The sequence below is a fragment of the Motacilla alba genome, chromosome 8, assembly GCF_015832195.1.
Source record: "Motacilla alba alba isolate MOTALB_02 chromosome 8, Motacilla_alba_V1.0_pri, whole genome shotgun sequence".
Taxonomy (NCBI): domain Eukaryota; kingdom Metazoa; phylum Chordata; class Aves; order Passeriformes; family Motacillidae; genus Motacilla; species Motacilla alba.
The window spans coordinates 24,103,907-24,115,974 of record NC_052023.1 but is presented as its reverse complement, the minus strand read 5'-3'; positions in this window follow the sequence as shown (position 1 = coordinate 24,115,974).

The window sequence follows — 12,068 nt, the reverse complement described above, 5'->3', positions numbered from 1 at the left end:
TATTTTTACTAAAAACAACTCTTTTCTTGAAATTTATGCAAGTGTGTGAGGTGCATAAAGCTCTAGAAATGTTTGGAGGTTTTGTTCATTAACTCTCACTGTATTTTTATATTTGATCTTGGACACAGCAGCCAGTAGATTGCTAGCTGCTTCTCAGCTCATAAAACAGACCAAAAGCATTAGAGGAGATGAGTGCAAATATACAGAGTTTATAAATTTACCATACAAATGTAATAGGATATGAAATGTGTATATTGTCTAATCAGTAATGTGACTTCAGCAAATCCCATCTAAACTGCTGTAATGCCACCATTCCCCACAGACCCAGAACTTAGACTCACAGAATCCTTCAGGCTGAAACATTCTTTTAAGATCATCATTCCCCCACCACAAGGTCACCACTAACCTGTGTCCCCAAGTGTCACGTTCACACATGTTCTGAACTCCCCCAGGGACAGTGACTCCACTGATTCCCTGGGCAGCCTATTCCAACATTTGATCAGCCTTTCCATGAAGTAATTTTTCCTAAACTGGGGTGCTATTTGATCAGCCTTTCCATGAAGTAATTTTTCCTAAACTGGGGTGCTATTACTCTTCAGAGTACTTTACACAGGCTACCTGATTCCCAGTATTGTTCCTGAGTCAAGCCCAGTGCCTGCTTGCTGGGACTACATGTGGGAAGCCACCCAAAGCACTGCAGTGGCTTCCTTAAATCCAGAAGAGTGAGTTGGATTGAGGAGAGGTGCCATAAATTCCTGACTTGATAAGCCTGACGGTAAATAGGCCGAACTTCAACCCCTAAAACTTAACTCCTGAAATTCCCCAGGCGTGGCACGGATTGCCAGGTGACTTGGGGCAATTTGCAGGGATTCCCCACACTCTGTAATGCAGAGGCCTGGCTCAGCTGGGAGATGCTGTGATCACAAACAAGACAATACACTTGCGCCCGGCTGCTCCTCCTCGGATCATGGCAGAGACCCAGGAGAGGAAGGAGAGGATGTTGCTTGAGGAGAGCACAGAGTTCCCTTTGGAGGCACAGCTGGCACAGGCTAGATCCCTGGCACAGAAAGTCAGGGCAAAACAAAACAAGGTTCAAAAGCAAGGACATGGAGACCAGGTTGTTACAGTTCTGAAACACCACAGAGAGGCCAAGGAAAAGCTGGGTTTAGTCATCAGTGGTTATTTTGCTGATCCAGCTGGGATTACACAAGGTACTTCAGTGAGAATTCCAGTCGCACCCTCTACCTGTGTTTATTATTTTTTTGGCTTACCAAAGCCAAAAGTTTCATAGGCCGTAATATTTAATTGACTAGAAATGAACATAATTCCCAAAAAATGAGAGCGTACCCTGTGTTTCTCAATTTTTCTCACTGCTGCCAACATTAATTTGTTTCACTACTGATTTAATAAGACAATTCTAGTACCTTCAACATGAACTGTAATGTATATAATCAGATGTACATCTCCCTTATTCTATAATATCAGGTCAATACCAGAGTTTAACACAACTTCTCAGCACAACTTTCTTAGCATATGAAGACCTAATGTTTTGCCCAAATCTCCAGTTCTCAGGAAAACTTACTGCTTTTTCTCTTTGGTGTTGAAAAGCAAAACTGATTGAAAGTGTATTTTTAAAAAGCCAGTGGGAAGCTAAAAAGAGAAGTCACATATGACTCGTGGTCCTGGAAACAGCTGGGCTGCTTTTGGTGACAAAGGGCTGGCTTAGGCCTTATATAACTCCAGGAAAATCAATATGCAGCAAACATACTGAGTCAGAAAGGAATCTGAGCCTAAATTTTAAAAATCATACAGGCTGTCTCCTCTCAGATCTTTAAATGGGGGTTCTTTGTCCCCCAAATACCTTATTTGCTGTCATGAGTGATGCATTGGCAGTAGATTGGGTCACTTGTAGGTGACAGGTTCAACATTAATCACTGCTGTATCCTAACAAAATGAGGAGTATGTTGATCTATTAAAAACTTCCAAAATCCAAGCTGCACCCTGCCACACTGCAGGCATCTTCAGAAGAGATAAAAAGGGCTGCACGGTACAGCCATACCATTCCCCTGGAAAGTCAGTCTCCAGAGATCTCTGCAAGTCCTCACAAAACTGTTCCTTTCCATTCCACACCTCGAAAATATCCAGGAGACCAGAGCAAGAATGCTGGGTGTCTCTTTAAGGCACAAATTCTATTTGATACCAAAAATGCTGGAGCTTGAAAGAGTGAACTCCTCCTCAGCACATACTTGAAATGGATATTGTTGTGCCTGGCTGTTTGTTTCCCAATATTCCTGACAATGTTTTATCTGGTGTTTATGTTCACAGTAGTCTGTTCACAGATTTTTGGGTATTTACTACTCAAAGGTAAAGGAAATCCAGATATCTGGGATACATATTTAGCAACCCCAGGCCTATTTATATAGTGCCCTTAGGGTACTGGTCCATCTCAGACAACTGAGAACAGAAAATGCTGTCTCAGGCAAGCCCATGAGCCATTTCCTGTGGCTCTCCTAAAGCCCCCAATGAGAGGATCCATCTCTGTATCACTGCACACAGCACTGCAATTCTCACCCCATGGCTCATTCTCTGTTGGCTGTAGCAGCAAAAGGAGGTGCAAGAATCACCAGACCCTGCCCATTCCCATGCAAAATCAACCTGCTGAATGATTCAGACTGAAAACAAGAAAAACTCCTCAGAAAGTTGATTACTAGGTTAGGTGATTTCATCGTGCACCGAGTGTGTCTCAGCACATAACTGCAGTGGTGTGAGGGGTGATAAAAAGCACGGTGGGGCTGCAGGGTTGCTCTTCCCAACCCTTTGTTTCTTCAGCTGCATTTGCAGAACTACAGAAACAGTGCTAACATGTAATGTCTGTCATGTTTCTATTTTCATAGAAACAGATCTAGATCCTCCTAAAAACTCTCTCCTTTCTTTATTATGAACAGAATTACAGGTGACTGTAGAATACTTCCACTTTGCTCCCTTTTTACCCTAATCTGCAGAACCCTGTAAATCTGTATCTAACTGAGGTGTGTCTTGAAGTGCTTCCAAAGTTACTTGCAGGTTTTGGACTTTTTTTTTTCTCTGGTTTGGCTTGGCTTTTTAATTCTGAAGTTCAAAATCCTGGAAAGCTTGAGAATGTTTCCTTCTTTCATTTGTTTCACCAAACTTTTCACTATGACCATGCTATTACCTACTCTTTCCCCAAATACACAGTTTCCCAGTCCAAACATTTAATTTTTCAGAGAGGTAGCTAGGAAATATAGGAAGATACCTGTACAGCAATACCTGCAGCCAGCCAGTTATTTTGGCCATCAGCCTCTATTGATGACTTTAAAAAGCTGAAGTTTTTAATCTTATCTAAATTGTAATAATCTTTCTAGATATTTCCTCCCTAAGATCATATAGTAGATCATATGGTTAATCATATTCATAAGGTGGTCCTCCTCTAAATGGTCATACAGAAAAGACATGTTACATGCACGAGTCATATTGTTCTTTCCTTCACAACAGAACCGCTTCAGGGTGAAAGCATTAATACAGGACTTGGATGATCCCAATTTAATTCACAGTTTTGCTTCATTCTTCCTTTGTAACTCAAATCAATGCTGTGGCCTTTTTGAGCCTCAGCTTCTTAAGCTGCAAAATGAGGTCTGTAAATCTCTCCAAGTTGCTGTGAGACTACAATCATTCATCTTGGTGATGGGATCAGAGATTACACGGGGGAAAAATTAAAGAAAACAACTACAGTAGAATTCCAAGAAACAACAGGGCATTATCCTGATTCACTCATAAAAAGGAAGGGATCACAAACCCAAGAGGGATTCAGGTTTCACTTACAGATTTTAAACTGGAGTTTGTAAATGGTTCTGCCATTTCCCCTTTCCCATCAAACACATTCAGATACCCTTCATGTATATGCAAAAGGAAAGATAAGGCATCCCACAAAAGTGTCACAAGGTAAAGACATTGGAGATTGCTCTCTCTACTGAAGAGCTGGTAATTTATCACCTTGGGGTTTGCCAAGTGGCATAAAAGCAGGCAATGGAAATTACTGAAGAAAGGACATTGAGAAGACAAAGCCATAAATGAACAAGAGGCAAAAATTCAAGAGATGAATTCTTCATCCCTTGAATTTTCTCGCTTCATCGTCAGGATGAGAGATTATCAGTTTTGGGGAAAAGCAAGACAACATTCCCAGTTTCTTTTTAGAACTTTGGGCCTCAGCAATACAGATTGGACTGACATAAAATGAACATCTGTTTTGTTTACTCTAGTGCCTACCAGAATTGACAAAAGCTGAATATGCCCTCTGTTTTTTGGAGTGGCTGTGTGACTTTTTGGTTTGTGTGTATTATCTGACCATGGTAGAAAACCACTAATGCCTTTTTCTCTTTTTCCTAAATAGATATCAGTCCTAATATTGGAGACCTGCATGATAATTAAGATTGTGAAACTGTAAGTAAAACATGCTGCAATTACCTGAGTAATTTGGTTCAAATCAACTCAGCGATTAATGAAGTAAATGCTTCTGCAGTCTATTATTTCCCACAGCTCCACACTGGGCCAGTTCTTGTTCCAACCAAGTTCAAAGGAAGACATGCCTTTAACTCTGACAAGAGCAGGAACTTGCTGTTGACTGGTAGGGATGGATGGCTGCAGAGCTTTTAAGCTGGAACAAAACACACAAGACCATCACACACCAGCAATTGTCTTGACACCACAAACAATTACATATCAGCATGCTACACACTCTTCATTTCATGTGTGACAGTAAAATAACTGACACCTTCATGTGAGGGTCAATGTAGACTATTTCATCTTAATAAAAACAGAGTTTATTGTTTAACTTCCTCTCCTGACTGTCCTGGTACATACCATGTGTAAGAAGGGCACAATGAAATGCACAGATCCAGATGCTCGAGCACGTCCAGAGGAGGGCAGCTAGGTTGGTGAGGGGCTTGGAACACAAGCCCTGTGAGGAACCACTGAGGGAGCTGGGGGTGTTTAGCCTGGAGAAAAGGAGACTCAGGGGTGACCTTATCACTCTCTACAGCTCCCTGAAAGGTGGCTGTAGTCAGCTGGGGGTCAGTCTCTACCAGGCAGCAACTGACAGAACCAGAGGACACAGTCTCAAGCTGCATCAAGGGAAATATGGGCTGGATAATAGAAAAAATTTTTCACAGAAAGAGTCATAAAGTTCTGGAATGGTCTGCCTGGGGAGGTGGTGGAGTCACCATCCCTGGATGTGTTTAAGAAAAGACTGGATGTGGCACTAAGTGCCAGGGTTTAGTTGAGGTGTTAGGGCATGGGTTGGACTCGATGATCTTTAAGGTCTCTTCCAACCTTGTTCATTCTGTGAATTCTGTGAATATATATTTAAAGAAATAAGCTGAGCATTTCCCTGCAGTGTTTGGGCAGCCAACAGCACTATTAATACTCCAGTGTAACACGAGGCAGCCTGGCGTGGTTCTCCCTCTCTGTGCTAAAAGGATGGGGCCAAAAGTCAGATGCCTGACCTTAAAGTGGAATTTGCAGTCCTCGGGAGAGCAGATGACATTGCATGTGTGTCAAATTCTCTTGTTGCATCTAGTCCATCCCCACTGGCAGCCACCAGGCTAAATCTCTCCAGCCTTTTTGTCCCCTCTCAAGGCTGGGCAGTAATTTAGATTCTGGAAGGGACACTGGTGCTGCAGGAAAAGTATTTCCCACTCCAAATGTGTTCCTTTACACTTTCCCCCTGTGCTGCTCTACCTGCCATAACCCTTCCAGTGCTCATCCTGTTTGCACTCATGTGCTTATCTTCAAAGTGCACTGCATTTTCATTATGAAGATGCTCTGTGCATGCATTACAAGGTGTTGCAACTTGAGGTTGCTTCTGTGCAATTAGTGATTCCTGATGATATAAAAATATGCACTGACTAGCTCTAAAATAAAACCACTTTATTCCTGTTTACTTCTGTTCAAATTGAATATTCTTGTTAAGGAGAAACTTGCAATTACTTGTGTCCTTTTATTTTAATGATGATGATTTCCTTAGTATAAACAGGTCATGCTACAGATATTATACACGAACCTCTCCCCCTTAAATTGTCAGAGATTTGCTCGAATTAGCATTGCAACCAGGAGCTCCCAGCAGAATATGAAACAGGAGCTGGAAGCAGTGACGTGCTCTGCTTTCAAAGGCAGCATGCACACAGAGCAGCCTCAGCTGCCCTGGCTCTCCTTTCACCCAACCATTAAAGCGAATCCTGCTGCAATAGGGAGTAAAATAAAGTTCTTCTTGCATTCCTTACACAGCCCCTGTCCCCCAGATCCCTTCTGGTGAGCCCTAGCCTCTTCCAGGCTCCAAGGAGAGCAGGCACAGGCAGCTACCGCCCTGCACCAAGGGGGAGAGTAAGGCACTGGAGATCCACCCCCACACAGATCTCATGAGGGAGCACTTGGGTTGAAGCAGTTCAGCTAAAAATCAGGTACTTCTGCAACCTGCCCTTAAATAGCATTCACATTATCTGCTTGTTGCTGCAGCTCCCTCTCCTTACTCCCTCCCAGGTATCAGATCATCCCACACATCAGACACACCATATGCTGCACTTGCAGAAGTCCCCCAAAAATTCTGATGAGTGCAGACTGCCCTCATCTTCCTTTCACCATATTCTCTCTAGATTCAAGAGCTGGAAAACTTCTTTTCTGTCAGCAATGCCAGTCCTTGCACTTCAGTGGTGTCAACCAGGCCAGACAGCTCTCGCCACGCAGTCCACTCAGCTGTGGAAACAACCACCACTGAAAAGTGAAACATAAATATTAAATAGTTATCTTCTCCTGTGCATTTTTTTGCTGCAGAAATTATTTACATACACCTCTGAGGTCTTCAAACAGAAAGTGTTACAGAAATGCCAGGTACTGTGAGTTATGTGAAAGAACTAATTTCAACAGAAACTCTACCTTCAGTTGAAAGACCTCATTTCCATGGAAGCTTTCCACAGCCCTATCAAAACCTACAACCTATGACAGGCCGGGTGTGGCACTCACTGATGCTTCTGGAAACAAATCATACCAATAAAAGACACCTGCCCCAAATGTTAAACATAACCCCCCTCAGTGCTGAATGTCCTCCTGACACTGGTGAAAACAAAGAGCATCCATGTATCAGAAGGTTTATTTTTTCAGACACTGCAAGCTGCATCATAATATAGAGCGAGCACATAGTTAAAATAAATTTCTGTGTTCTTTGGAATAAATTATGAGGTTGAAGATTAATTCATTTCTCTTGATCAAGAAACAGCACAGTTCATCTTTGGCTTGCTCCTGTGCTGATTGGAAAACCAACCCTCAAGGCAGGGTTCTCATTAATCTGCCTTTGTGCTAGCAGGGCTATACAGTGGGAACAGCTCTCCTTTCATGGGACATAAAAGTTCTTCTACTCTTTTTTCTTCTCCTTTTAAAATTAAATTACTCATAACATTACTATGGCTGGAACACATAAGCAGAGTTAGTGACATCAAATCTATTCTTCTGCTTGTGCAGAAATTACAAATGCACAGTCCAACTCTTAAATAATTTTGTCCTCACAGCTTATGATGTTAGTATTAATTAAAAAAGCAAATTTGAAGGCTGCTGGGTTCTTCTCTAAAGGCAGAAATAGGAGTTCTGTTTGAAAAAAAAAGCCTCATCACAGGAACTATGGACCTCTCAGTATAAATTTTCAGTTATTTTCTGGAACACTTTCTGAGCTGCTGATAGAACAGGATATTTCATTTTCTTTTACTTTCCCAGCAGAGCAGCTAATTCCCTACGTGGTCACCCTTTATGTTATTTTAAAAGCTCACCTGTCTCGCAGCAGGGAGGACAGGAAGTGCATCTCTCACAGCCAGGGATGTGTGGGAGCAGGCCTGTCCCCCAGGCTGTTGGTGCCCTCAGGCTGCTGCTGATGCTGTGTTCTGGTGTTCCTAATTACAGCCATCCCTTAATGACCATAGCAGGGATGCAGGAGGCTAAAGAACACACTGATGCCAAGGAGCAGCCTCTTCCAGCTGTGGTGGCCTAGCAGCAATTCCTGATGCTTCATCACAAGAGGATTTCCAGGTCTCCCTTTCCTTCTCTGGCATGACCCAGCACAGCTTTTCTTTGGGACAGAGGCAACCAGGTCTCTGTTCATTTGTCTTCCAGAGATTTCCCACTGTTACCATTCTTAATTAACATTCTGATTTTTCACTGGGACCATGAGTGAAAGTAATGATGCAGCTTCATAGGGAGAAAACGAAAAAGAAGAAAAAGCAAACTGGGAGCAACCAGGCTCCAGTACAGCCAGCGAACACTCAGTGAATCCAGCCCCAAGGACAAAGAGTACAAAGCTCTTACTTGATGCACAGTCAGAAGCTGGCAGAGAGCTGAGGGGTCAGGAAGGCAAACAATTCAAGTGCAAAGTGTTTTATTATAACCCTCTGAACAGGATGTTTCAGCCAAAGAAGCCATTGTCCTTATGGAAGCAAGAAAGACGTACAGGTGTATGAAACGAGTCAGCGTTTTTGTAATGCACAACTAGAATATATTTGCAAATATCACTGCCCAGCAGCCATAAATTAATAGAGCTGAAAAGCTTTTAATTTTAACTAAGGTTCCAGTCCTAAGGAACCAATAACAACATTTCAAGTTCTTTAGGAAAGGCACAAACTAGAGAATTTTTAAAGGTTTATTCCTAATCAGCAGCTCTTGAGCATACATGCAAAGTCACAAGGATTAGACTTTAGTCCGCTCTCACAAAAATCCCAGAATCCCAGAATGGTTTGGAAGGGAACCTCATCTTGTTCCAACCCCTTCCGCTATCCCAGGTTGCTCCAAGCCGTGTCCAACCTGGCTTTGGACACTTCCAGGGATGGGGCATTCACGAATGTGCCACCACAAACATTTGGAATTAGATCTGAATATCAACTTTGGATTTGTTTGCTTCCAGAATGACAACAGGACGGGTACTGCTTGGTGAACACATCCATACTTCTTAACTGATGTTACATCTGGGTTAAATACTGTCCCAGGCCAAGGGAAAAATAACTTCTAATATAAATAAAGGTAGTATCTCCATGCTCAAAATGGATCTGCTGACATTTACCTGGGGAGAATTGTCCTGAAAGAGTCACAAAAGCTGTAGTTTTTCTAAAATTGTAACTTTTTTCTCTGTGCAAGATATATCTGCAGCTGGGAATTCACATGAGACTTCATCCCAAAAGCTGTGTCTTTGAGATGGAAAGATTGATCCTTCAAGGACAGGTAGTCAGAAGAAGGGTTTTTTTACAACCTTAACTAGTGGCTCTATCAGAATCCTCTGAACATTTCCTATGGACTTCATTCAATGGAATTAATTAAGGAGACTTCTGTTTGCTTAATGGAAATAAGACATAATTTATAGCCTTGGCGTGGCACACAGTCTCTGGCTTTCTGTCCAACACAAATCAAGGAAGGTGACTGTGGTGGAAGAATGGTGTCTCCTGAAATGAAGAAAGGAAGTTGTTTGCATTGTTCAAGAAAGATGAACAGAGATTTGATAGAGAACCTGTCATTAAAATCTAAGGCCATGGCTACTAAACCTGTGTCTTTTAATACTCCTTCACAGTGCTTGTAAATGTCCTACATTCTTTGCTGCTATGTAAAGAATTTATCCAAGACTATCACTGCTTTGCCACAGGGAAGGAAAGGAAATGAACTGCCCTGCTCAGAGCAGCTCTTATCAGCCAGCCAGATGGCAAATGATGTGCCAGAATGTACAGGGAAGAGTCCAACATGGACCATTAATTCCAACCCAGCCCAAACACCATTAAAACGTCACTGCGAAGAACTCTGAGAGCCAAGACACTGACAAAACGTGTTCTACACAGGTACTTCTGCAACTATGAATTATCAAAAACCCTTCCAAAGTGCGGGAAAGAAAAGTTATGGAATGAGTAGATTGGTGGAAGTTACACAGAACACAAACAAACTTCAACTCCAATACATATCTCTCTATATATATTTTAAATATATAGATGATAAAGGAACTAAATAGTATTTGGTTTCAGAAAGCATTCTGTTCATTCATAAAACAATTTTCTCTTTAAAATAAGAGCAGGGACTGGATTCTCTGGCTGGTGGTGCTGCACTGCACTAAGCTGTGCTAGTTTGTGTCCACAGAGAAACACTACGTGACTCTGAATTTAAAGACATTTTGTAGAGCAGCTTATGAAGAGAAAAGAAAGGCCTTATTCTCACTTATAAGAGTGACATCTTTTTTCTACACTTCCTCCATTTTTAGTGCACCAATCCAAGCCACATATTTTGCTCTAACCAAATCCAGTATTTTCCCCTCTCAGGTGTATTTTATGACAAAGCTCTATAGGAAGCAGAGTTGGATGTTAAGCAGAGTTGGTTTGCAATACCCAGAGACACCAGATCTTTGGATGAGACATGGGTGGACACCAGCTGAAGAGCCACATCAGGGACACCTACAAACACCTGACTTAGGGGGAACACACCATTTGCATGACAAACAAGAGGGCTTTTCAGGCTTTAGACTGTATTTTCCATGGCAGGAGACAACAGGTATGCAGAGCATCCAGAACCTCCACATGCATAACAATTCATTCTGATTCAGCTCCGGGTAACTCAATCACTTGGTATCAACTCAATCCACTGGTCCCTTTCCATAACGCGTTCTTCTTCACAGATCAATTAAGATTTAGCACAAGTTGCATTGGGAAGTTTTGCCAAGTTTCTAGCCATTTAAAATGAAGGTATTTGCATGTCACAGAAGCACCTTCCATCAGCATGGGATTTCATCCAGAGTAAGGGTGTTTGAATGGTTTAAAATTTCATGTTGATTGCACAGCAAAGAGTGGAGGAAAAAAAAACCTTTTTTTTCAGTGTTGGTGGGTTTGGGTGATCAGAACACTGTTGGGCCAAAGGAGAGCTGAGCTCCTGGCTAGCCCTGCTCTGCACCGGGGTCCATGGGAAAAGAACTGGGAACACTCATCTGCTAGCTGTGCTGTAGGGAAGCTGCTGCTCCTGCTCTCTGACATCACACGTGGTGGCTGACAATGAAAATTGATAGTGATTCATAAAGGCATCTCCATCCCTAAGAAAACTGGAAGAGCAGCTTTCGTAATCTTGAGATTTACTTAATTAAGTAACATCCCAGCACCGGTCTATTTAATCATCATTCCTTTACCTCCTTCTCCCTCCCAGCTTTGCCTTTGATTAACACAGCCCCGATAAGAAACTTCATTCAAAAAGAAAGCAGAGTGGGAAGGCAGCCCTGAGGTGTGGCTGGTGATTTAAAAGCTGAAAAGTGGCAGTAAGAATGTCTCAGAGAGGTGGGAAGTTGGGATTGCCGTTTGCCTCAGGCAAGGTGAGAAACTGGAGGGGGCTCAGCTGCAGCTGAGTTACATGTGCTGGTGAGGAATATACCTACAGCTTAATGCCTCTGCCTGCTTCGGATGAGACAAGATCATTATTTTCAGTATTTTAAAGTACTTTATGCATGAAACCTCAGAACGGCTCAACTTCAGTGTTTTGAAACATGCTTCTCCACTGAGATTCTTGAAGAGTGTTGGATAAATGGGTAAATTTTATAATATATAACACAATACCACGTACATTGCACAGCTGAGACACTGAAGGTGTATCTGATGTAATCTACAGGTTCCCTATTTCCTGACCAAGGCAGCCTCTGAATCTGGAGGAAGAACTCAGGGAAGTTGCACAGGGAAGTGAACGCTGCCTTCCAGGTGACCTTGGCACTTTAAATCAGGAAGCAAACATGGATCCTCAGACTTTACCCGGTCCATGGATTATTTATGATGATCTTGCAGCAGCTCTCAGACTCAGCCATGAATCAGGAGCTGGCATACAAACACATAACAAACAGACAGGGCTTCAAACACCCCTCGTTTATCAGCGGGGATGTTTAAAAATTAATTTCCCTGGAAAGACAGAATTTATCCTGAAGAGTATGTGGGTGAATTTCTCATCCAGCTGTTGAAAATGCTGTTCATCTGGAAAATGCCGTTCCCAGAGGGACTCCAGGGTGATGGGGTGAG